The sequence below is a fragment of the Eumetopias jubatus genome, unplaced genomic scaffold (assembly GCF_037043125.1).
Source record: "Eumetopias jubatus isolate StellerSeaLion01/CBP00866 unplaced genomic scaffold, mEumJub1_p1.0 scaffold_16, whole genome shotgun sequence".
Taxonomy (NCBI): Eukaryota; Metazoa; Chordata; class Mammalia; order Carnivora; family Otariidae; genus Eumetopias; species Eumetopias jubatus.
The window spans coordinates 89,502,605-89,527,369 of record NW_028274822.1 but is presented as its reverse complement, the minus strand read 5'-3'; positions in this window follow the sequence as shown (position 1 = coordinate 89,527,369).

Here is a 24,765-nt window from a genome sequence, read left to right as displayed (position 1 = left end):
GGCTAGAAAGAGAAGATTGGAAAAAGCAATGTTTAATCTGAACAGATCACTAATAATGGAACCCCAGGCATCTCAAGAGGTCACTACTTAGCTCATTGTAGACCCAAGACCCAAGAAAAAGGCTGAGCCCGCCTCAGTGGAGGAGATCAACCATGAAAGGCAGGTGCAAGAGGGGCTTTCCATGAATAACGTGCTGGAGCTCAGGAGTGTGCCAGGCTCCCACTGGTCCAGCTTTGCTCATCTGTGGCCCCTGGAGGTGTTTAGATTCGTGACCACAGATTTAGGCAAAGCATCAGCCCTTGGCTATCTGTTGATTGGTCCCACCAGCAGGTATGGTGCCTCTAGGTTGTTGTGGTCCACCCCCTTTGGGGTCTCACCCAGGACACAGACCTAAGGGCTGCAATCCCATTGGGAGTTTTCTCACACTTTCCACGTTGATTGAGGGCAGTGGCCCCTGCAGGTTGCCTGTCAGGTTGGTCTATAGACTTACTCAGTAGCCATAAGATACTGCTAGGGTGGTGTTTCTTCTTGGGTCTGATCATTCTCATGTGTACACACTTGTGAATGTGCTCTTTTTCATTTTATTTAGGTACATCAGTTCCTGCCTGGTGGTAAGTGATTGTGAATCCACCCCAACTCACAGAGCAGCCATGCATCCCTTCCCCACTGGCCCCAGGACGCTGCTCTATGGCGTGTCCATATTGCAGTTACAACTGAACTCAGCAACTTACACATGGAACCACTTGTTTTCCCTTGTAGAAGATTTTCCCAAACACATAAACATGCTGCATGGATTGAGATCTTTGCTCCCAAAGTGCAGTGCCAGATCGCTCATCACTGGCCATTCCTCTTGGAACTCAGTGAAGAATCTTTGAAAGACATGGTGTATATGGGATTGTGTCATCTCTTTAATTTATCATTTATTACTGGTTCCTTATTCTCAGAAGCCACTATATACAGCCTGAGCAAGACATGATTGATTACACGCTCCAAAAACTCTTGGGATATTCTTCCCTCAGTATCAGAACATATACTAAGTGTTCAATAAAAATCAGCTAGTGCTAGTGTGAATGACATTTAAGTCCTTCATCTATTCACTCAGTAACTCTGCACTGCACATCAACTATGCACAAGGCCCTGTGTCTACCAGTCAAAAGAGAAGGCACGTTTGTTTCGAGTAGAGTTAAGATACTGGGGGGCCAGTAGCAAACCCAAACTAGTAAATAGAGTAGAGTTAATCTAGTCCAGCTTTTGAGGTTGCAGGATATGGACAAATGCTCGGGGCAGGACAAGGCAAGTTTAGACATGTTGCATGAATGTCCAGAGCTTCCCCCCTGTGCATTTAATTCTGGAGTTATATACCAATAGATCAATTCTGGTTTTATCTGTGTTTATCCTGGAATTTAACCTATGAAGGGATTTGGCCACCCCTGCGAAAACAGGAAATGACACTGCTACCAATGTTACCACCAGATGACAATTGACTCATTGCCCAAAGCCAGAAATAACGGTCCCTGCCCCCACACCATCAACCATATGCCCCCAATATTATCATTCTAAAAACTCCAGTAATAGCAATGTTAACTGAAATTTATCACTAAGTGTTATCTCCACGATGGATATTTCATGTATATATCTTATTCGATCTATGAAGACCCTGGTGAGAGATTATTTTTATTAAATGTGGGAGGAAAAAGAGGTTCAAAGAAATTGATTAACTTGTACAGAAGAAACCGTAAGTCAGCACTGGAAATGGCCAGTCTCCAAATCATGCACTTTTTATATAGAGATTTTGTTTTTTTGCAGGATTTTTCCACTTTTCGCCATTTTAGGTAATAAAATTCATATTTAAATAGCTGAAATTCATACTACTAAGTCTTAGTTTTAATATTACAGTGAGAGGAGCCTTTCCAAAAAAGAGAGCAAAACATACAAAACCTTACCTAGTTTGGTGCTTCCTCATTAATTCTTATTTTATTTTCTATTATGGTTTCAAAGAGGGAAAATATATTTTCTAACCTTTTATTTACTAGTTTGGGTTTGCTACTGCCCCCCCAGGTGTGCACTGTGCATATTTACCTGCCCTCTCTTTTCCCTGTGTCTCTTTTGGGTCCCCCTCTGAGCTGCTGGAGGAAGCAGGCCACCTGCTACATGCTTCACATTTAATTGCTACATGTCCTCAGACTGGCTGAAGAATGAGCAGGAACTGCAAAGGCAGACTGGAGTGTCCAAAGCCCTGCTCACACCTCTCTTCCCTGTGGCCAAAGTCAAGAGCAAGAGGAGAAAGTATGTAAAAAGCCCCGTCTTTGAAAACACAAAGACCCCACTGAGGACTTACTTTGTCTCATTCGGAAAGTAGTGACCTTTCACTACCCTCGTAAAGAAGGGAGCAACGTTCTTTGCCCAGAGATATCCAAGGGGATCAATACTGGTTACTAACTGAAATTTAAATACGGCATTCACCCCTGCTGCCATCCTAGCAGTGCCACATGCCTCGGGACCTCCATGAAATGACCATGGGCAAGACAGCCCTAGACTTGACTTTACAGGACGATGCTGAGAACTCTCCAATAGAACATGCTTGAGATGAAACCTCTTAAGTGTTTCTGAAATACGTTTGGAGCAATATCCTTGTATACCCTCACTGATTTATCTAGATCCCTACTTTGCCAATGACAGAGCTTAGTAGCACAGACTTCCAAGACAGGGAGTATCATATGCTCACTTCTCACTGGGAAGAGTAGTTTTCCTATTATCTCTCCTTAAATTATACCCTTTAGGCTGGAGGGTAGTGGGAGGAAAAGCTCAAAGGGTCTAATCACGGAGTGTTCTAATTCTAATTTCAATCAGCTATTATTTATGTGGCTGTGAAGGAAAACTAAAATTATTGAATCTTGTGGATAAACACTGATTTTTGAAACCATTTAACAATATTTAGCCTCATCAGCCTACATAAAAGAAATAATTTTACATTCATGGTATCTAGGGGCTAAAGTACACTCAGGTTAAAGATACCATTTTTGAGCTAATCAGAAAGAATACGAACTATCAAAAACGTAATTCACATTTCAGTACATCTTATCTCCTATCTTTCTAACGGCTGCTTAAGGCAGAGTGACGTCCCCTTGGAAAGCAGATCTTCGATGCATGGCACCCACTTCCCAGGTATATGTCACTGATTTACCTACTCATTCGTTGCTTTGACGAAGGTGGATGGAGGACCAAGAGCCAGGCACTTCGTTAGGCTTATTCATACTTGTTTTCTAAATTCACATAGGCTACCGTCATCACTTTCCAAAAGAGAAGACTGAGAATTATAGAGTTTGAGTATGATTTCCCCGGAGTGCTTTGATCACAAGATTTGAATCTTTTTTTTTAAGATTTTATTTATTTATTTTAGAAAGAGAGCGAGCACAGGTGGGAGGGGCAGAGGGAGAAGGAGAGGGAGAAGCTCAAGCAGACTCCCTGCTGAAGCCCGGAGCCCGACACGGGGCTCGATCTCACCGCCCTGAGGTCACGGAGCCCGACGCGGGGCTCGATCTCACCGCCCTGAGGTCACGGAGCCCGACGCGGGGCTCGATCTCACCGCCCTGAGGTCACGGAGCCCGACGCGGGGCTCGATCTCACCGCCCTGAGGTCATGAGCTGAGCCGAAACCAGGCGTCAGACACTCATGAGCCACCGAGGTGCCCCACAAGCTTCAAATCTTGATGGTTGGCTCCCTTTGCCACCAAGTCCCGGCCACTCCAGCATCCACTTCCTCATTGCAGAGGGCACGACAGTGGAGGTGAGCACGCTGCTTATCCCTCTCTCTCCCCCTCATGCCACTCGCCTTTCTTCCCTTTGTCATTTCTCTCTCCTTTCCTCCGTTGTTCCTCTCTCTGTTGAAGCATCCACGAAATCGGTAACTCTTCAGAACTGGGCTGAACTTAGTCCTTCATGGGTCTTCCTTCCTGTTGGATTTTGTTTTTAGAAATACAAGTTTGACCGAATGAGAGACCATTCCTGTTGATATTTTACCTGTGAGACACAAAATGTCTCTACTTGTTGAAAGCCTTATTTTAAAATTCCGAGTCTGCTATATAGTTGGTGATGTGCCCCTGAAGAGGAAAGGTTTGATCTAGCGGTACATTTTTGGCAGTTACCATCATAACGACTGTGGTTTAAAAACCATAAGAACGGGGGCGCCTGGCTGGCTCAGGCAGCGGAGGATATGACTCCTGATCTCAGATTGTGAGTCTGAACCCCACGTTGGGTGTAGAGATGACTTAAAATTAATAAATAAATCTTTAAAATAAAACAAAACATGAGAACAAATGAGAAAGATACCGAGGGAGAGTGTATGCATTGAGAAAGCAGATGGCCGAGGCAAAAGATAACCAAAGAACCAACCAGCCCAAGTCAAGCAAACCCTAGGAGCAGCCTCACATAAATGGGAGGCAGAGGCCGTGGGACCACACGGGAGCTGGAGGAGGGCAAGTGACATCAGAGAACGTCTAGGGCTTGAGGAATCCCATAAAACACAGAGGAGCGGTACAAAGACGAGTGTGTTACACTTAAATTACCAAGGTCAACATTTAACCCAAATTGCTATCTCGAAGCGGCCCATCTGCCAGCCACCAATGCTCATAGACCCCAGATTCTAGCCTCCAGCCTCAGATCAGCCAAAGGAATCCAGCTTTCACGGGAGAGAAGCCGATTCTAAGCCTTAGGGCAAAAACAAAGTCGGGAGGGTTCTGCAACTTGTCACTGTCGTCAGAAAGCAAGACTATGCTTTCAATCTTCAAGGCAATTCTAAAAGGGATGAGAACTTTAATTAAAGGCTTTCACTGGCCCAGTTATGAAAATCTCGAGCGTTTAAAAACCAGAGTACTCATGGTATGGTATAGGGTTAATTGAAATAAAGTGACTCTGTGAAAGGCAATGAGGCAATTATATTCAGAGGAAAAAAATTGGATTCAAAAGGAAAGATATAATAGGGGATTTTTATTCAAGTCAGTACACGGTACTTGCGTGCACATATATGTATGTGCGTGTATGAATTTCATTTATTCTGTTATTCATACGGCTGCATATGTGTGTGGGACTAAATTAATTACATCAATTATATGGTGTTTTAGAATATGCTGGAATGTAAGTACAGTAATAAATTTTATAGTAATTGTCATCTTTATGTATTTGTTGGTAGAGTCTATTAAGTAATTTAAAAAGAACAGCTGTTTTAAAATGTCATTTCATTTCTCTGAAGACATTTAATGAATGGGCTACTGCCATGTTCAAAGCTTAAAATATTTTTAAGTCATATATGTATGTATATATATACACACAGACATTTGTATTCATATTTTTGTATATAATCTAGAGAGTCTGGATTAACAGAGGCCTGATTTAAGCAGGAAATTACCCACAGTGACCAAATAGGACTGAAAATATTCACCTGATGCACGGTGATTTCGTTGATCGCAGGTTGAAGATGAAGGCCCAGAAAGTGAGTGTCCTTGGAGTGACCTTAGCCACTAAGACCAAAGAGGCAGGCAGAGATGTAGGTGCATCCCCGTGTGTGTTCATGGAACCATCTGCGAGCCAGTGGCCCTGACTGGAAGGAAGAACTTGAGAGTGATGCGAACAGAGCTGAGTAGCAGATGGATTGATCTACTCGACGGCCGAAACAGTCTGCCATCCTGTGTCCAGGGCCGTGGGCTGTGAGATCCTCCACATGGAAACAAGGGTCTCTCTATTAACAGACATAAAGTCACTTATAAAGGCCTAACAAGGAAGTCCAGGTGGTGAGAGTTTTGTCTGCTCCTCGGATCCCCTGTCCTAGGTGAACATCTCCAATCTCCAGGTCAGCTCATCCCACTGAGGAGGGGGCTTCACCAGTGTTTGAAGAATAAATTTCAGAAAAATCGGGCAAGATGGCGGAGGAGTAGGAGACCTGGATTTCGTCTGGTCTCAGGAATTCAGCTGAATAGGGATCAAACCATTCTGAACACCTACGAACTCAACAGGAGATCGAAGAGGAGAGTAGCAGCAACTCTCTGAACAGAGAAGCGACCACTTACTGGAAGGTAGGACGTGCGGAGAAGTGAATCCGAGGCGATATTCGGGAGGATAGACGGCGGGGGAGGGGGCCTCCGTCGGCCGCTTCTGGCAAGTGCTAGAGCCGCGGAGCACAAAATCGGAACTTTTAGAAGCCGGCTCCGCAGAGGGACGTCGCTCCAGTGGCTAAGCGGGGGGTGGAACCCTCGCGGGACAGTGTGGTCTCAGGACCCTCGGGGTCACAGAAAGACCGGGGGAGCCTGAGTGCGGCAGAGCTCCCAGGGATCGGAGCGGGGAAGCCGGCTGCAGAGATGAGCCGAGGCGCGGGCTCTCAGCTCAGGGTGGCCATAAACTGTGATCCGCGGCCCAGTCGGGCCACTGCTCCTCCAGCAGGGACCCAACAAGCGGCAGAGCTGGGGAGACTCCCCTTCCTCCCCCGGGAGGAGCGGCGCGGGAGCGCACCGCAGGGATCTGCTGGGTTTGGAGACTCCACACGGGGCCGGGTGCCAGAGATAGAAACGCTCGGTCACAGGCCGGGTGAGCACGGAGCGCGGCCGGAGACCGGGGACACGGGAGTGACTGCTTTTCTCTGGGGGCGCACTGAGGAGCGGGGCCCCGAGTTCTTGGCTCCTCCGGGCGGAGATTGGGAGGCCACCATTTTCATTCTCGTCCTCCAAAGCTGTACCGAGAGCTTGCAGGGAACAAAAGCTCCTGAGAGCAAACCCGAGCAGCTTGCTTAGCCCGGACCCACAAGGACGGGGCAATTCCGCCTCCGGCAAAGACATTTGGGAACCACGGCAACAGGCCCCTCCCCCAGAAGATCAGCACGAACAGCCAGCAAGCCAAGACCAGGTTTACCGATCAAGGAGAACGGGAGAACTCCAGCGCTAGGGGAATACTGCACATAGAATTCATGGCTTTTTTACCATGATTCATTAGTTTTTCAAAGTTAATTTTTTTAACTTTTTTTTTATTTTTCTTTTTCCCTTTTTGAACCAACATCTTATCAATCCCCTTTTTAAAAAATAAAACATTTTTTTCTTTTTTAGAGTCATATTTTATCCCTTCATAGTAGTTACCCTTATTTTTGGCATATATATATATAAGTTGTTCTCTCTTTAAAATTTTGAGATACAGTTTCTTCTAACAGATCAAAATATACCCTAAATCACTGGTGTATGGCTTTGTTCTCGTCTCCTGCCTGATCACATTCTCTCCCCTTTTTTTTTTAAACCTTCTTTCTTTTTTCAAACAACTTCTTATCTTATCAATTCCTTTTATAAAATCTTTTATAATTATCATCTTTACAGTCATCTTCCATCCCTTCATTCTATCAACCCTTATTAGGTACATATATAAATCTTTCTTCCTTTAAAATTTTAGGAGGCACTTTCTTCTAACAGACCAAAATACGCCCAAAATCCAGTGTGTGGCACTGATCTATGCACTAACCTGATCATATTTGATCATATTCTGTTTTTTTTGTTTTGTTCTGTTTTTGTTTGTTTTTATCTTTTTCTTGTTCCTTTTTTTTTCCTCTTCTTTCTTTCCCTTTCTTGTCCCCTGGTTTCAGGTCTTTTTTGATTTTTATAGAGTATATTTGCTGGGGACGTTGTTAACCTGTTAGCATTTTGATCTCTCATACATCTGTTCTCCTCTGGACAAAATGACAAGACGAAAAAAATCACCTCAGCAAAAAGAACAAGAGGTAGTACCATCAGCCAGGGACCTACTCAATACGGATATTAGTACGATGTCGGACCTAGAGTTCAGAATCATGACTTTAAAGATACTAGCTGGGCTTGAAAAAAGCATGGAAGTTATTAGAGAAACCCTTTCTGGAGAAATAAAAGAACTGAAATCTAACCAAGTCGAAATCAAAAAAGCTATTAATGAGGTGCAATCAAAAATGGGGGCACTAACTGCTAGGATAAATGAGGCAGAAGAGAGAATCAGCGATATAGAAGACCAAGTGATGGAAAATAAAGAGGCTGAGAAAGAGAGAGAGAAACAACTACAGGATCACGAGGGCAGAATTCAAGAGATAAGCGATACGATAAGACGAAACAACATTAGAATAACTGGGATCCCAGAAGAAGAAGAAAGAGAGAGAGGGGCAGAAGGTATATTGGAGCAAATAATAGCAGAGAACTTCCCTAATGTGGGGAAGGAAACAGCCATCAAAATCCAGGAGGCACAGAGAACCCCTCTCAAAATCAATAAAAATAGGTCAACACCCCGACATCTAATAGTAAAACTTATGAGTCTCAGAGACAAAGAGAAAATCCTGAAAGCAGCTCGGGAGAAGACATATGTAACCTACAATGGTAGAAACAGTAGATTGGCAACAGACCTATCCACAGAGACCTGGCAGGCCAGAAAGGACTGGCATGATATCTTCAGAGCACTAAATGAGAAAAATATGCAGGCAAGAATACTATATCCAGCTAGGCTGTCATTGAAAATAGAAGGAGAGGTAAAAAGCTTCCAGAACAAACAGAAACAAGAGGAATTTGCAAACACGAAACCAGCCCTACAAAAAATATTGAAAGGGGTCCTCTAAGCAAAGATAGAGCCTAAAAGCCGCATAGATCAGAAAGGAACACAGACAACATACAGTCACAGTCACCTTACAGGCAATACAATGGCACTAAATTCATACCTTTCAATAGTTACCCTGAATGTAAATGGGCTCAATGCCCCAATCAAAAGACACAGGCTATCAAATTGGATTAAAAAACAAGACCCATCAATATGCTGTCTGCAAGAGACTCATTTTAGACCCAAAGACACCCCCAGATTGAAAGTGAGGGGGTGGAAAACTATTTACCATGCTAATGGACACCAAAAGAAAGCTGGGGTGGCAATCCTTATATCAGACAAATTAGATTTTAAAACAAAGACTGTAATAAGAGATGAAGAAGGACACTATATCCTACTTAAAGGGTCTATCCAACAAGAAGATCTAACAATTGTAAATATGTATGCCCCTAACATGGGAGCAGCCAATTTTATAAGGACATTAATAACAAAATCAAAGAAACACATTGACAACAATACAGTAATAGTGGGAGACTTTAACACCCCCCTGACTGAAATGGACAGATCATCAAAGCAAAAGATCAACAAGAAAATAAAGACTTTAAATGACACACTGGACCAAATGGACTTCACAGACATATTCAGAACATTCCATCCCAAAGCAACGGAATGCACATTCTTCTCTAGTGCCCATGGAACATTCTCCAGAATAGATCACATCCTAGGTCACAAATCAGGTCTCAACCGGTACCAAAAGATTGGGATTATTCCCTGCATATTTTCAGACCACAATGCTTTGAAACTAGAACTCAATCACAAGAGGAAAGTCAGAAAGAACTCAAATACATGGAGGCTAAAGAGCATCCTACTAAAGAATGAATGGGTCAACCAGGAAATTAAAGAAGAATTAAAAAAATTCATGGAAACCAATGAAAATGAAAACACAACTGTTCAAAATCTTTGGGATACAGCAAAGGCAGTCCTGAGAGGAAAGTATATAGCAATACAAGCCTTTCTCAAGAAACAAGAAAGGTCTTGAATACACAACCTAACCCTACACCTAAAGGAGCTGGAGAAAGAACAGCAAATAAAACCTAAACCCAGCAGGAGAAGAGAAAGAATAAAGATCAGAGCAGAAATCAATGAAATAGAAACCAAAAGAACAGTAGAACAGATCAACGAAACTAGGAGCTTGTTCTTTGAAAGAATTAACAAGATTGATAAACCCCTGGCCAGACTGATCAAAAAGAAAAGAGAAATGACCCAAATCAACAAAATCATGAATGAAAGAGGAGAGATCACAACCAACACCAAAGAAATACAAACAATTATAAGAACATATTATGAGCAACTCTGTGCCAGCAAATTAGATAACCTGGAAGAAATGGGTGCATCCCTAGAGATGTATCAACTACCAAAATTGAACCAGGAAGAAACAGAAAACCTGAACAGACCTATAACCACTAAGGAAATTGAAGCAGTCATCAAAAATCTCCCAAGAAACAAAAGCCCAGGGCCAGATGGCTTCCCAGGGGAATTCTATCAGACATTTCAAGAAGAATTAATACCTATTCTCCTGAAACTGTTCCAAAAAATAGAAATGGAAGGAAAACTTCCAAACTCATTTTATGAGGCCACCACGACCTTGATCCCAAAACCAAAGACCCCATCAAAAAGGAGAACTACAGACCAATATCCTTGATGAACATGGATGCAAAAATTCTCACCAAAATACTAGCCAACAGGATCCAGCAGTCCATTTAAAGGATCATTCACCATGACCAAGTGAGATTTATCCCTGGGCTGCAAGGCTGGTTCAACATCCGCAAATCAATCAACGTGATACAATACGTTAACAAAAGATAAAACAAGAACCATATGATCCTCTCAATAGATGCAGAAAAAGCATTTGACAAAGTACAGCATCCTTTCTTGATCAAAGCTCTTCAGAGTATAGGGATAGAGGGTACATACCTCAATATCATAAAAGCCATCTATGAAAAACCTACAGTGAATATCATTCTCAATGGGGAAAACCTGAGAGCTTTTCCCCTAAGGTCAGGAACACGGCAGGGATGTCCACTCTCACCACTGCTATTCAACATAGTATTAGAAGTCCTAGCCACAGCAATCAGACAACAAAAAGAAATCCAAGGCATCCAAATTGGCAAAGAGGAAGTCAAACTCTCACTCTTTGCAGATGATATGATACTGTATGTGGAAAACCCAAAAGACTCCACCCCAAAACTGCTAGAACTCATACAGGAATTCAGTCAAGTAGCAGGCTATAAAATCAATGCACAGAAATCAGTGGCATTCCTATACACCAACAACAAGACAGAAGAGAGACAAATCAAGGAGTCGATCCCATTTACAATTGCACCCAAAACCATAAGATACCTAGGAATAAATTTAACCAAAGAGGCAAAGGATCTGTACTCAGAAAACTGTAAAACACTCATGAAAGAAATGGAAGAAGACACAAAGAAATGGAAAAACGTTCTATGCTCATGGATTGGAAGAACAAACATTGTGAAGATTGTCAGTGCTACCTAGAACAATCTACACATTCAATGCAATCCCCATCAAAATACCATCCACTTTTTTCAAAGAAATGGAACAAATAATCCTAAAATTTGTATGAAACCAGAAGAGACCCCGAATAGCCAGAGGAATCTTGAAAAAGAAAAGCAAAGCTGGCGGCATCACAATTCCGGACTTCCAGCTCTATTATAAAGCTGTCATCATCAAGACAGTATGGTACTGGCACAAAAACAGACACATCAATCCATGGAACAGAATAGAGAGTCTAGGAATGGACCCTCAACTCTATGGTCAACTCATCTTTGACAAAGCAGGAAAGAATGTCCAGTGGCAAAAAGACAGTCTCTTCAACAAATGGTGTTGGGAAAATTGGACAACCACATGCAGAAGAATGAAACTGGACCATTTCCTTACACCACACACAAAAATAGACTCCAAATGGTTGAAAGACCTAAACGTGAGACAGGAGTCCATCCAAATCCTAAAGGAGAACACAGGCAGCAACCTCTTCCACCTCAGCCACAGCAACTTCTTCCTAGAAACATCGCCAAAGGCAAGGGAAGCCAGGGCAAAAATGAACTATTGGGACTTCATCAAGATAAAAAGCTTTTGCACAGCAAAAGAAACAGCCCACAAAACCAAAAGACAACCGACAGAATGGGAGAAAATATTTGCAAATGACATATCCGATAAAGGGCTAGTATCCAAAATCTATAAAGACCTTATCAAACTCAACACCCAAAGATCAAATAATCCAATCAAGAAATGGGCAGAAGACATGAACAGACATTTTTCCAAAGAAGACATCCAAATGGCCAACAGACACATGAAAAAGTGCTCAACATCGCTCGGCATCAGGGAAATCCAAATCAAAACCTCCATGAGATACCGCCTCACACCCGTCAGAATGGCTAGAATTAACAAGTCAGGAAACGACAGACGTTGGCGGGGATGTGGAGAAAGGGGAACCCTCCTACACTGTTGGTGGGAATGCAAGCTGGTGCAACCACTCTGGAAAACAGCATGGAGGTTCCTCAAACAGTTGAAAAGAGAGCTACCCTACGATCCAGCAATTGCGCTACTGGGTATTTACCACAAAGATACAAATGTAGGGACCCGAAGGGGTACGTGCACCCCAATGTTTATAGCAGCAATGTCCACAATAGCCAAACTGTGGAAAGAGCCAAGATGTCCATCGACAGATGAATGGATAAAGAAGATGTGGTGTATATACACAATGGAATATTATGCAGCCATCAAAAGGAATGAGATCTCGCCATTTGCAACGACGTGGATGGAACTGGAGGGTGTTATGCTGAGTGAAATAAGTCAGTCAGAGAAAGACATGTATCCTATGACCTCACTGATATGAGGAGTTCTTAATCTCAGGAACAAACTGAGGGTCGCTGGAGTGGTGGGGGTTGGGAGGGAGGGGGTGGCTGGGTGATAGACATGGGGGAGGGTATGTGCTATGGTGAGCGCTGTGAATTGTGCAAGGCTGTTGAATCACAGATCTGTGCCTGTGAAACAAATAATGCAATATATGTTAAAAAAAGAAGAAGAAGAAGATAGCAGGAGGGGAAGAATGAAGGGGAGTAAGTCGGAGGGGGAGACGAGCCATGAGAGACGATGGACTCTGAAAAACAAACTGGGGGTTCTAGAGGGGAAGGGGGTGGGGGGACGGGTTAGCCTGGTGATGGGTATTAAAGAGGGCACGTTCTGCGTGGAGCACTGGGTGTTATGCACAAACAATGAATCATGGAACACTACATCCAAAACTAATGATGTAATGTATGGTGATTAACGTAACAATAAAAAAATTTAAAAAATAAAAATCGAAAAAAAAAGAATAAATTTCAATTTGCTTGGGATCTCCATTTTCTGGAAATGTTAAAATTATATCCTTAGTAGTTCTTGAAACCCAAGAAAGCTTAGAATCGATAACAGAGGTGATGAATTCTATCACACCGGCATATTTTATTTTTCTGTTAAGATAAGGAATTATGGCGAACATTTGCACTTGAAGTATTTAGAGTGGTGAAGATCATTTACCACATTATGTTACAGAACCAGCCATTTTCCCAGTTAGAATGCGATTTGAAATCAATTTTTTTGCCTTGTGATTTTAAGTTGAAAAGTAAAAGAAATCTAGCTAAATACTAAGATTATATTGGAACGTTAAAGACAATTTGCTCATTTATTAAATATATTATGCTTGTTTAATACAGAAGATAGTTTTGCTTTTAAAATGACATCTGAACTGCTTAAAAAGAATGCAGGTATTTTAAATTTACAAATACAGTTTAAAATATGCAAAGAAATTTAATTAACTGGTCTTTTAAAGAACCCCTTAAAATAAATGTTAAAATGTACTAGTTTTGGGCTAGCCTGGCTGGCTCAGTCGTTAAGTATCTGCCTTCAGCTCAGGTCATGGTCCCAGGGGTGGGACCTGGGATCGAGTCCCGCATCGGGCTCCCTGCTTGGCAGGAAGCCTGCTTCTCCCTCTCCCACTCCCCCTGCTTGTGTTCCCTCTCTCGCTGTCTCTCTCTCTCTGCCAAATAAATAAAAATAAAATCTTTTTTAAAAATGTATTAGTTTTGTACATAGGATATTAGGATTTGTCAGTTGTACTGAAAGACTTAAGGAAAATCTTGGGTTTGGGAATTTTGCTTTAATATTTTGATTATTGATTTGAAAGCAAGTGGCCACAGATGGTCTTTTCTCTGCATGAAAACCACCCTGAGGGCACCTGGGTGGCTCAGTCAGTTAAGCCTCTGACTCTTGGTTTCAGCTCCAGTCATGATATTGGGGTTGTGAGATTGAGCCCCACATCTGGCCCCAAGCTCAGCACAGAGTCTGCTTGAGATTCTCTCCCCCTCTCCCTCTGCCTGTCTCCCCACGCTCTCTCTCTCTGTCTATAGCTCTCTCTCACTCTTGGTCTCTCTAATATAAATAAATAAAATCCTTAAACACACACACACACACACACACACACACACACACACACACTGAAGTTAGCATTGCACACAGACAGAGAGGACCCGGCATCACTGAGAAGCTAGAGGACTTCGTGGGAGGGGCAAGGACCCGGGAGCCCATTCACTGAACCACAATCAGCACCAACACATCCTGGGTTTCCCCTCTCTCTGGAGTGAGCCTCATCGGACCAGGTGAATGGGGTTAGGTGGGGGGGGGGGGTTGGGATGGGAAAGGGTACTATCCTGGAGTGAGGAGGCTCAGAACTAAAGGTAAAAGCCCTGAGCAGAACCCCTCACTCAGCACAGCCAGCTCTCACCAGTGTTCCCAAAAGGACCCAGGAAACAAGAGGGCCAGGGCGCGTATCCAGGGGTAGGGACCCATGTGACTGCAGTCCCCCCACCCCCCCTTGTTCTGTCTCAGATCACCAGAATGAGGAGGCGGAGACTCCTGGAGCCCCATACTCAACTCAGCATCCTGGTGGCGATGAAGAGCATGGGATCTGGGTGGACCACATAGGCTCCCCTCAGGCTTCATCCCAAGAAACCAAGTGAACCTTGGGCAGCTAAAGAAAGAACAAAACCCATGGGTCCGTTGTGAAATTAAGTGGGGGGAAAATCCATTTAATTATAAACTGTTTGCATAGTCCCTGGCTCTTCAAAAGTTGGTGAAGCTAAAGGAGCGTGGAGGGGCCATGACCCAGGGAAGGAAGGATGGAAGAGAGTGCTTTCAAGCCCTTCCGCCAGTATCTTGCATCCAGGCGTTTCCATGGCACCTGCTTCATGCTGCCCTTAGGGCTTCCTCGGTTGGGTGCTGCCCTCTCAATGAACCCATGAAATGGGCGCTCCCTCCATCTCCACATCAAAGATGAGAAGTCAGGCTCAGAGAGGTTGAGTGGGTTGCCTGAGACCACACTGGCAGCAGGTAGTCAAGGGAAAGTCATGCCTTAGCTGGCCAGCTCCAAAGTGCCCATTCTCCACCACTACATTCCCCCTGCCCCAAGCCGTGTGAATTAAGCACTTCATCCTCCCGGCGACTCCATGAGCTGGGTACCAGTGTGGTCCCCGACGTGTGCACGAAGGAACTGAAGCAGGAAGAGGCTAACCGGTTTCCAGGAGGAGAGACCTTCACCTGAGCTTACCGTTACCAATGCTAACACCACCAGCAGGAAGAGGGACCCGCATTTACTGTGATACATTATGTAACAGGCACCATTCTAACCACTTTGTCTATCATAGATATATTAACTTCCACATCTTTTCAGTTACTCCCGGCACAGATTGTGTTACGACTTCCCTTGATGTCTGAGGCCACCCGAGCACAAACATTGGAAATGGCTGCTGTGAGCCATACCGGTGGTGAGGGGCAGACCCGAGACTTCACCCCAGGGCAGGCTGGCTTTAGACCATCCCTCAAAACCCCTCTGCTACACACACACAAACCCATAATCACACAAGATACGATATTGAGCTACGTTCTTAACCACTATTCTATGTGTTAAAAGTTGAATCGTGGGGCACCTGGGTGGCTCAGTCGGTTAAATCATGACTTCACCTAAATCATGATCTATGGGTCCTGGGAAAGAATCCCACATCGGGCTCCCTGCTCAATGGAGAGTCTGCTTCTCCCTCTCCCTCTGCTGCTCCCCCTGCTTGTGCTCTCTCTCTCTCTCCAATAAATCAATAAGATCTCTTTTCTTAAAGATTTGTATTGATTTATTGGAGAGAGAGAGAGAGCACAAGCAGTGGGGAGGGGCAGAGGGAGAGAGAAAGAGAGAAGCAGACTGCCCTCTGAGCAGGGAGCCCGACATGGAGCTCAATCCCAAGACCCCGAGATCATGACCTGAGCTGAAGGCAACGGCTTAACTGACTGAGCCACCTAGGCACCCCTAAATAAAAAAAAATCTTTTTTAAAAAAAAGTTAAATCATGAATTCCTCCAAACATAAAAATTTAGGGTCTGCACCCTTCAACCCACACGTGTCCTATGGGGGGTGCTTTAAATGGCTTCTGGAGCCACTCTTCACAATTCCTCATACCAGGAGAAACCTCGGCCAACACTGATGAGCTTGACGCCAGCATTTGTGGGAGGTGGATTTGCTGTTTCTTTTTCCTATTAAAATGGAGTCTCCCCTGAACAGGTTGAGGCACAGCAGCAATGAGCGGCTAACATCCCCAGGGTTGTCGGTTTTAGTCAATAAAAGTACCAGAGCTCAGTTACATGTGACTTTCAGATAAACAACAAATAATGTTTAGCATAAGTATGTCCCAGATTGCAGTCCGTCCTGTATCTGATCTGGTGACTGTATGTTTAATCTAAGTGTATCCCGCGTGGCATTGTGTGTCCTACCCTTCATCTGGTCACCCTGCCTCGGAGCACGTGGACAGAAATTTCACACAGAGTGAGGTGAGGGCTGCCACTTACTTCTTGAATTTTGTGTCAGAAATGGGGAGTTTGGCACCGCAGGGGTCTCCTAAGTATATTATTTCTACCTCAAGACCATCTGACTTGCTCTGTTGGTCAACTTTATGCCACATTCCTGTCCTGCCAATTACAGAAAACAAACCTACAGAAGCTTCTATCCCCAGAGAGAGCAGGTGCATGCAGAATCAGGCGAGAAACTCATTTGTTGTCAGCCTGATTGGCTAGAAATGCACCCCCCCCACCTTAGATTCTTCTTTCCTGTGTAGCAATAGTAAAATACACTAATTAAAATATTTAGAACCCTCACCCTGCATGGTTCATCATGCAAAATCAGTTCTTTAGGAACAGGGCTAGTTGTTCATGAAATGAACTACCTTTGAGGAAGTGAATTTTTCCTGATAAAGATACCTCACATTTCCTAGTAATAATAATTCCCCTTATAATTATTCACTTGGTTGTGTGAACAGGACTATCCTATTATGTAAATTGTGTGCAATTGCTTAATAACATAAAAGAAGTTTTAATCCATCTGTTTTTCAGAGTAGAAATGACCTGATCTAAATATTTCTTTTTGATACAGGTGAATTTTTCTCAGCTAAGTATCAGGAAGAAGTAGCACTTTGAAAAAGCTCACTGAACAAATGTGATTTTAAGTGGGCTTCACCAAATATATCTTGGGATAAAAACAATGTCTGTCTTTTAGTCCCATATGATTTAATGAAATTCACGAACCACTGGTTTGGTATAAATTAGAGATTAGTGTCATTTTTGGGTTTGGCTTAAAATACACGTGCCAAAGATGAATTAACTTTACACATGCTCGGAGAAATTGTATTAGGTTCACCCAAGTAGAACAAAAGGGAGGTAGTTATTAAGGAAAAGGATAAAATCGGAGACAGAAGTGATCTGAAAGAAGCAGTGATCTGTTCCGACGTTATAGGCAAGGAAGCTTGCAGAAAACACTTATGAGGGCGCCTGGGTTGGCTCAGTCATTAAGCGTCTGCCTTCGGCTCAGGTCATGATCCCAGGGTCCTGGGATCGAGCCCCACATTGGGCTCCCTGCTCGGCGGGAAGCCTGCTTCTCCCTCTCCCACTCCCCCTGCTTGTGTTCCCTCTCTCACTGTCTCTCTCTCTCTGTCAAATAAATAAATAAAATCTTTTTTAAAAAAACACTTATGAATTCACACCTCCGGAGGAAGCCCCACCAGGCTCAGGGTCTGATGATACTGTGGATCATTAGCCAGGGCTGAGCATTTCAAGAGCTTCCACAATCCGAGGGATCAAAGGAGGAACAACAGGCCACTTCATAGATTCTCCTTTTCCTACCTTCTCAAGTTCGCATGCATAGAGCGGTCAGACCAGAAATTCGAATCAGGACTCCAGGTTAAGCCCGTTGAAGCGGAGAGTATGTTCACTGAAGGGCATAGATCCTCCCAGCCCCGGCTGGCTGCCCCTACAAGCGAACAGATCTTCCAGCTTCAAGAGACTCCAAAAAATCTAGATTTTTATGTGAAAATTTCCAAAGTTTTAATCTTAGATACTAATACAACCTAAGTTAAAAAAAAAAAAGAAAACATAGTGTTGAATAAGGAAATAAGGCTACAGATGAAGCCAAGCTATTGATCATTAATTTGTTACCTTTGCACAAGCTCACAGTAGGACGTATTGTGTACAACATAAGGCTTGAGAGAGGCTGTACTTGCAGTGTAAATAGGAGATGGGGGATTGGGGCATCACAGTTCCCTTGTTCTAGAAAGTTCTGCTGTGACACAGTCAAGTAGAATCAGGGGCCATAGGTTTGATGCGTGAATTCTCTTCCTTGGCCGGGCCAAGGTTCTCTGTTGCCTTCCTTGTCTCCTGGAGCTGCCCTGAGTTCTAATATTCGCCCCCATTTTCCTTGTAGTATGAGCTGGTTTTCTAGATAATCTGGGGCTTCTTCAGTGTCCTTGGAAAACAAGACAAATATCCATCCTAGGCAGAGGTTTTTAAGTGACCCCAAACAACGGAGATTCCATTCAACTTGGAAAAGCTCATTCTTTAGAAAAGCTCATTTAAAGAAACCCTCCAAATATCTTCAATACCCTATTGGGACAATTGCCCACCCCCTCAGCTGGTGACACTGGGTTTTGTCCAGCCCACCTCCTCCATGCTGGAATTAACAACATGCAAGAACAATGGGCTAGGAATCACGAGGATTCAGTTCTAGTTCTGTGTCAAAAACCACTAACTAAGTGACCTCAGACATACCTTCTTCCTCTAACTAATTGGACTGAGTTACTGTTTCCATTCACAACCACGGCTAAGAGGTTGTGCCATATCTCTGCATCCCTCGGTGGGATGGAGACGCGCGCACTCAGGCTGCACTCCCCAGCTACTCCATCAAATGCTAATCCAGGTGTGTTGCTCAGAAGGCATTTTGCAGATGTGACTAATAGCCTTAATCAGTTGACTTTAAATACAAGACATTATTCTAGATAATCTCGGTGGGACTGACCTCATCAGCTAAAAGATGATCACCTACAAAAGCAGAGTGGAAGGTTCCCTGCCTGTGGATCAGGAGCTTCATGCCATGCCTGAGAGTTCCAGTCTGTCCCTCCCATGGCGTGCCTCGTGGATTTCAGATTTAAGCATTCCTAGGGCTCGATCTCTTAATATACACTACCTACTGCTTCTGTCCTCTGGTTCATGCCTGTCTGACATGCATGTGTTATTATTTACTTTATATATATATATATATACATATATATATAATTGCATACAGTCACAGAAAGAAAACTGTAATTATACTTATTTAAAAAGTAAGATTTATATCATGACTCTAAAGTAGAAGAGGGCATCATTTGATATTCAAAGCATGAGTCGGAGTTTCAACAAGAAACAGGACTCTCAAATAAGGATTGATCAAAGAAGGATTTATTTACCAAAAAAAAAAAACAAACTAATCACACAGCTTTAGGTGGGGTGTTCCAGAACCACAGATAAAAGTGCCGCACCCTGGTCTCTGGCAGGGAGATCGCTAAAGTCTGCCCCCTTGTGGGCTTTCTGGTTCCTGCATCTCCAAGGAGATAAGTCCACCTCCATCTGTGGTCACAGGTGCAGGTGGGGGTGGGGGATGGGAAGACATGATGGTGTTCAAGTGCAAATTAACAATATCTACATGAGACTCTTTTTCTCCCCTGCTTCACTGCCAGTGAGGTAAACCCTTCAATGTTCACAGGGTCTTGAGAGGCGTCCAACCACACACACACACACACACACACACACCCGGACAGATGGTCACGGAAGGCAAGGACCCTACACTCAATCCAGAAATGGTGCTCTTGTCATTCTGTTTGGTCAGGGGCAGATGTCTGCTAGATGAGTTCGTCTTCACTTACCCCCAAATCTGTGCTTGTCCCATTCAGTGGAGGATGAGTTCCTACCAGACCTCATCTTCATCTGTACCTCCCCTGAGCACAATGCTGGAGACAGTGCAGGTGCTCAGGGTTGGTTGTATGAAAGGATGGGTGAGTGGATGCCTCCCTATCACACTCACCCATTTATGATCTTCAAGCAGTCAGGATCTGTTGCCCTTCTCTTATGTAAATGAGCTAGAGAGGGTCCCTGTAGATTGGTCCCTAGACTGTGTATTTCTTCACAGCAGGCTGGGACGCATTAGTTCAAAACCCTGCTGGCCCCGGACTAAAATTTGTGTACGACCAACTGTTTTCAACAGAGCCTCAGTAAGTGCATTTTAGCTATTTACAGCATGCCTGCTTTGCAAACCCCACAAGACTACACCGACACCTGCTAGCCGTAGATAAGACAAACCCTCGTGCCATGCTGCTGAACAACATCACCTGGACACACAAGCCCCCTCTTCAGAGCTTCCTCATCCTCTTCCCCTTCTGGGTAGTGGCCCCCAAACTGTAGCCTCCGGATGGTTGCATGCAGTGGGGGAGTTTTGCCTGCAACCCTGACAGCATCCCCCAAATAAGCCCACTGTGTGCTACTGCCACCTGGTGGCCGAATGTTTTTTCTAGCTCAGCCCCCAAAGCTCTTGAACTCCCTACATCTTGTTAGCATTTCCCCCAATGAAGGAAGTCTGTGCCCCTCACTGCCTACGAACTGAGGGGCATTTTTCCACTGCCCCAGTGTACAGAGTGAATTCTCAGTCCGTGCTTGTATGAATGAACGGATGGATGGGTAGATAGATGATCCTTAGGAAATCTGGACCTGCTGTCCTCATTAGGGTGTCCCCAGCGACAGTCTTCTGCCATCACCACCCTGGAGCCCTGAGACAATCCCCCCTGGCCAGGTGTACGCAGTCAGTGCTTAATGGGTGCTGTTAATTGATCAGTAAGAAGAGAAACCACATGCATCCAAGCGATCCTAGATTTTTGGTAAAAGAAGGACAGGGGTAGATCTACAGGGCCTAATGCGCAACATCAGCTCCAAACTCTAAACACAGGTACATTGGCCACATGCGTCTCTGTCCTGGGGCTTCATGAGGCTCAGGAAGCCTGCCCGGGGCTCCCAGCCACAGAGCAAAGCCTCTTCATTCAGTAAGAGCTGAACTAGCTGCACTGATGGGTTCGCTGATGCTTATGAGCTCAGGAGGGGGTGAGGACCCAGCACTGCCCCACGCTGCGTTCTCACCATGCCTCAATGTTTCCACCGTTGCTTCGGCTTTCTGTCTACATCTTGATGTTGGTGCATTGTGCATTCAGCCACTGTGAGCAAAGCCTGAAGCTGGTGCTGAGCCAAGGCCAGGCGGGGGAGCTAGGCAGAGTTCCCGCTGTCTTCTTCCAGTGCCCCCACTGCCATCTGGCCATCACTTCAAGGGTTTATATACAGCAGCTTCTTCATTATTTTCAGATTTGATACCTATAGACCGGAGCACACCCAATGCTGCAAGCAAGCTTCCCTGAAACCAGTAGGAAGTCTCTTTGGATTTTTCTGTTCTTCGGCTTTCCCCACCAGCCAATCATCTGGAAACTCTTCATCCAACGTGAATGTTTGACTTCCAGCATTCGGGGAAAATGAAATAATTCCCACCTTATGCTCCTGATTTGACTTACTCCCTAATTACATAATGCAGAATTCTTTTAAAGGGGAGTTTGAATATGTGGACACACTAGAATGAAATGTTGTGGCTGGAACAGCCCATTAATGCTGGCAAGAGACTGTTCCTAGGCAGGACTATTTCCCATCACCCAGGGAAGCCGCTTTTTTAACTTTGCATTTGATCAATTAGGCTTTGTATTCTTAAGGATTAGGCATTATCTGTGGCTACAGATGACTAGAAGTTCTCAGTGTCTGAATACCCTTGGGCAGAAGGTAAAGATGGAGTTGTCTTGTGTTGAGGGATCTGATGGTATGAATGGCCGCCAAGATCAATACCAGGAGAACCGCTACTGACCACAGACACAGGTCTGAATCAATGAGAACTTGGGAAATCATCACAGGTGCCACATCCCCGCTTCGCCCAGCTTCCAACTGTGGACCTGCTTATACTACAGTACGCGAGAAGTTCATTAAAAATAGACGCGCCCCCACCTGGTTCTACCTGGCACCACCCACAACACTTCACGCTCTGTTCTCCTGAGAACGTGGCTCTGGTCTAACAGAGCCGTGCCCTTGAAGAAGGCTTTTTTTTTTTTTTTTTTTTTTTTTTGGCAAATGCAACTTTTGACTCCAACCCGCAGAGTTAATGTGGGTGAAGACCATTTTCCTCTCTATGGACATTCAATACGATGGCCAGAGGAGGTCATTATTTCTCCCTTCAAAATGAATTAACAATTTTAGGAAGATGTCACTTTTGTCTTTACATAAGGAAAATCAGCTTCCTCATTATCCTTGAACCCTGGGACCCTTTCCCACCGTGCCTGTGTTGGATTTCTTTATTTAAAGCTCCCCTACAAGAGAACCATCTGGATGGATAGATTTTTGAGAGGGGCTTTGGCAGGAAACAAGAATTTAAGAGCTCTACAATATAGAGGGATCTACTCAGAAGTATACATAGTCAGTGCAAGAGTCAGAAAATTGCTCGGTATCTTTTTAAGAAACTGGTAGAATTCAATTTAATGTGATAGGTGATTTGGGATATAGGAAGAGAGAATGAACTCACAGTGGCTTTTGCCTCATTTCACCTAATAATTTCAGTATGAACCTTTCATCAAAGTTTTATCAAAAGGAATTTCTGTACCTGCTATTTTATCTCTAGCTACCAAACAGCATGCATAGCATTAATATCCTCGGTGTGACAAATTCCCGACCACTGGGTAGTCCAAGGAGGAAAGAAAGAAATTAACAGACAGAATTCAGATGAGACCCAGTCATCTCCTCATGGACTCCGGGAGAGTTAAACAGATGCTTTGGGCACCCATGCATTTCAGGGGAAAATTAAATGGGTAGTGGCCTTCAGAAGTCGGCAGGAAACTGAGCTCCCCACCTCCCCCAGAACTCTTCTTTGATAGGAAGGACCAATGTGCCTTCTGGTAACACAGCTCTTGTCATACTGGATCAAGCATGTGTTTGTGCAAATGTCTTAGTGACTCCCATTCGAGGCCATATGGCACCCACCAGCCAGTGACCTTTTCCTGACCCTGGAAGCAAACCTGTCAACAATCCAGATCTTCTAAGCTTGACTTTCCCCCTAAGTCTTGTTCAAGTGCCATCTAAAGATCCAGGGAATCATGGGAATCAGTCCCATCAGGCTCATATCAAATGGGAAAGGAGAGTTTGCTGAGTCCAGATTTTTCAATTGTGACATAGACACAAGCAAGTGGGTTGGTATACGGTGTGAGCATGGGCATTCCCTAGGAATAATCCCTGAGAAAAACTCCCAGTTCTATGAGGTACTCTCCCAGTGACATTATTCTGAATAAGGACGTTTGTTCTGGAGAAGCCACTTGATCCTACATCAAGCTTGGCTGGTCCTGGATTTGGAAACGTAGGAGGTAAATGGAAACCAATGGTTAAAAAAAAAAAAAAAAGAGCGAGACAAAAGTCATTAAATATACACTTTGTCATTTGATCCTGGAGGTTCAACCTCACTACCTCGAGCCTTAAGGATTTGCTCTGAACGTGCAATTTCAATATCCCACCAAGATGCTGTCCAGGGATTGGCGGCATCATGGACAGAGCCCTGCAGGCACAGGCCCCCCACCCTCGTGGAATGTTCTCACTAATGAAATCACAGCTGCTGAGCATCAAAGGACTTAAGACGCAAAAGTGAAGCCTTTCCAAAACCCCGAGCTCAAGGAGTCCAAGGTGCCGATGAAGACACTGTTGTCAAAGGTGCTCGTGAAGAATGCTACCTGGATCCATAGGATGTTGAGATGTAAATGAAGTCAGCATTTTACATATGTGGCTTTACATACATACACAGATCTGAGTAAATAACAAAAATGTGTATTTGACTATTTTATCTGTATCTCCAAACATCTATATATTTAAATTGACAATAAAAACCTTTTAAAAAATCTTTTCAGTGGAAGACCGTGGCTGGTCGCCCTAGCTTTGGGTTGCCACAGAGTGGGGATTTCACGAAAATCTATGTGCGCCTGTTGGAAATGTGTCAAATATTTGAGTGATACGTGAGATATCAAATTCAGGGGCCAGAGGAAGCTGGTGAAGCATGGTCTGGATCCCAAGTGACCCAGAGACTGGATCTGGCTCTCAGAAATGATTCCTTTGTTCTTCTCAGGTTTTTAAATGTTTGAAGATTTTGCGTTAAATACAGGATAATGGGGTCTCAGGAAAATAACTGTAGCTGTGGTCGCTAGGTCTGCAGGTGTGGCCACTGAGTCTGCACCACACATAGCAGTGATCGGATGCAGGTGAGAGCAGACACCGCCCCCTTTAGCCAGGGGCGTGGTCCACTCACTTGGCTGCAGTCTCCACCACTCCCTATAGCCTCACAGCCTCCCTCAGACAGATGACCTGCTCTGGTTCCTGTGGGCATGTGGATTTGCCAGGTCTTGTGATACCTTTTATTCCATCTCAGAGGAGACTAAGCCCTTCTGGACCTGTGGGTTTCAAAGCCCACTTTAGAAACCTATAAAGCCCTGGGTGGCTCAATCAGTTGAGCATCTGAATCTTGATTTCAGTTCGGGTCATGATCTCAGGTCGTGAGATCAAGCCCTGCATCGGCGCCACACTCCATGGGGAGGCTGCTTGAGATTCTCTCTCTCTCCCTCTGCCCCTCCCTCTGCTTACGCTCTCTCTCTCTCAAATAAATACATAAATCTTTTTTCTTT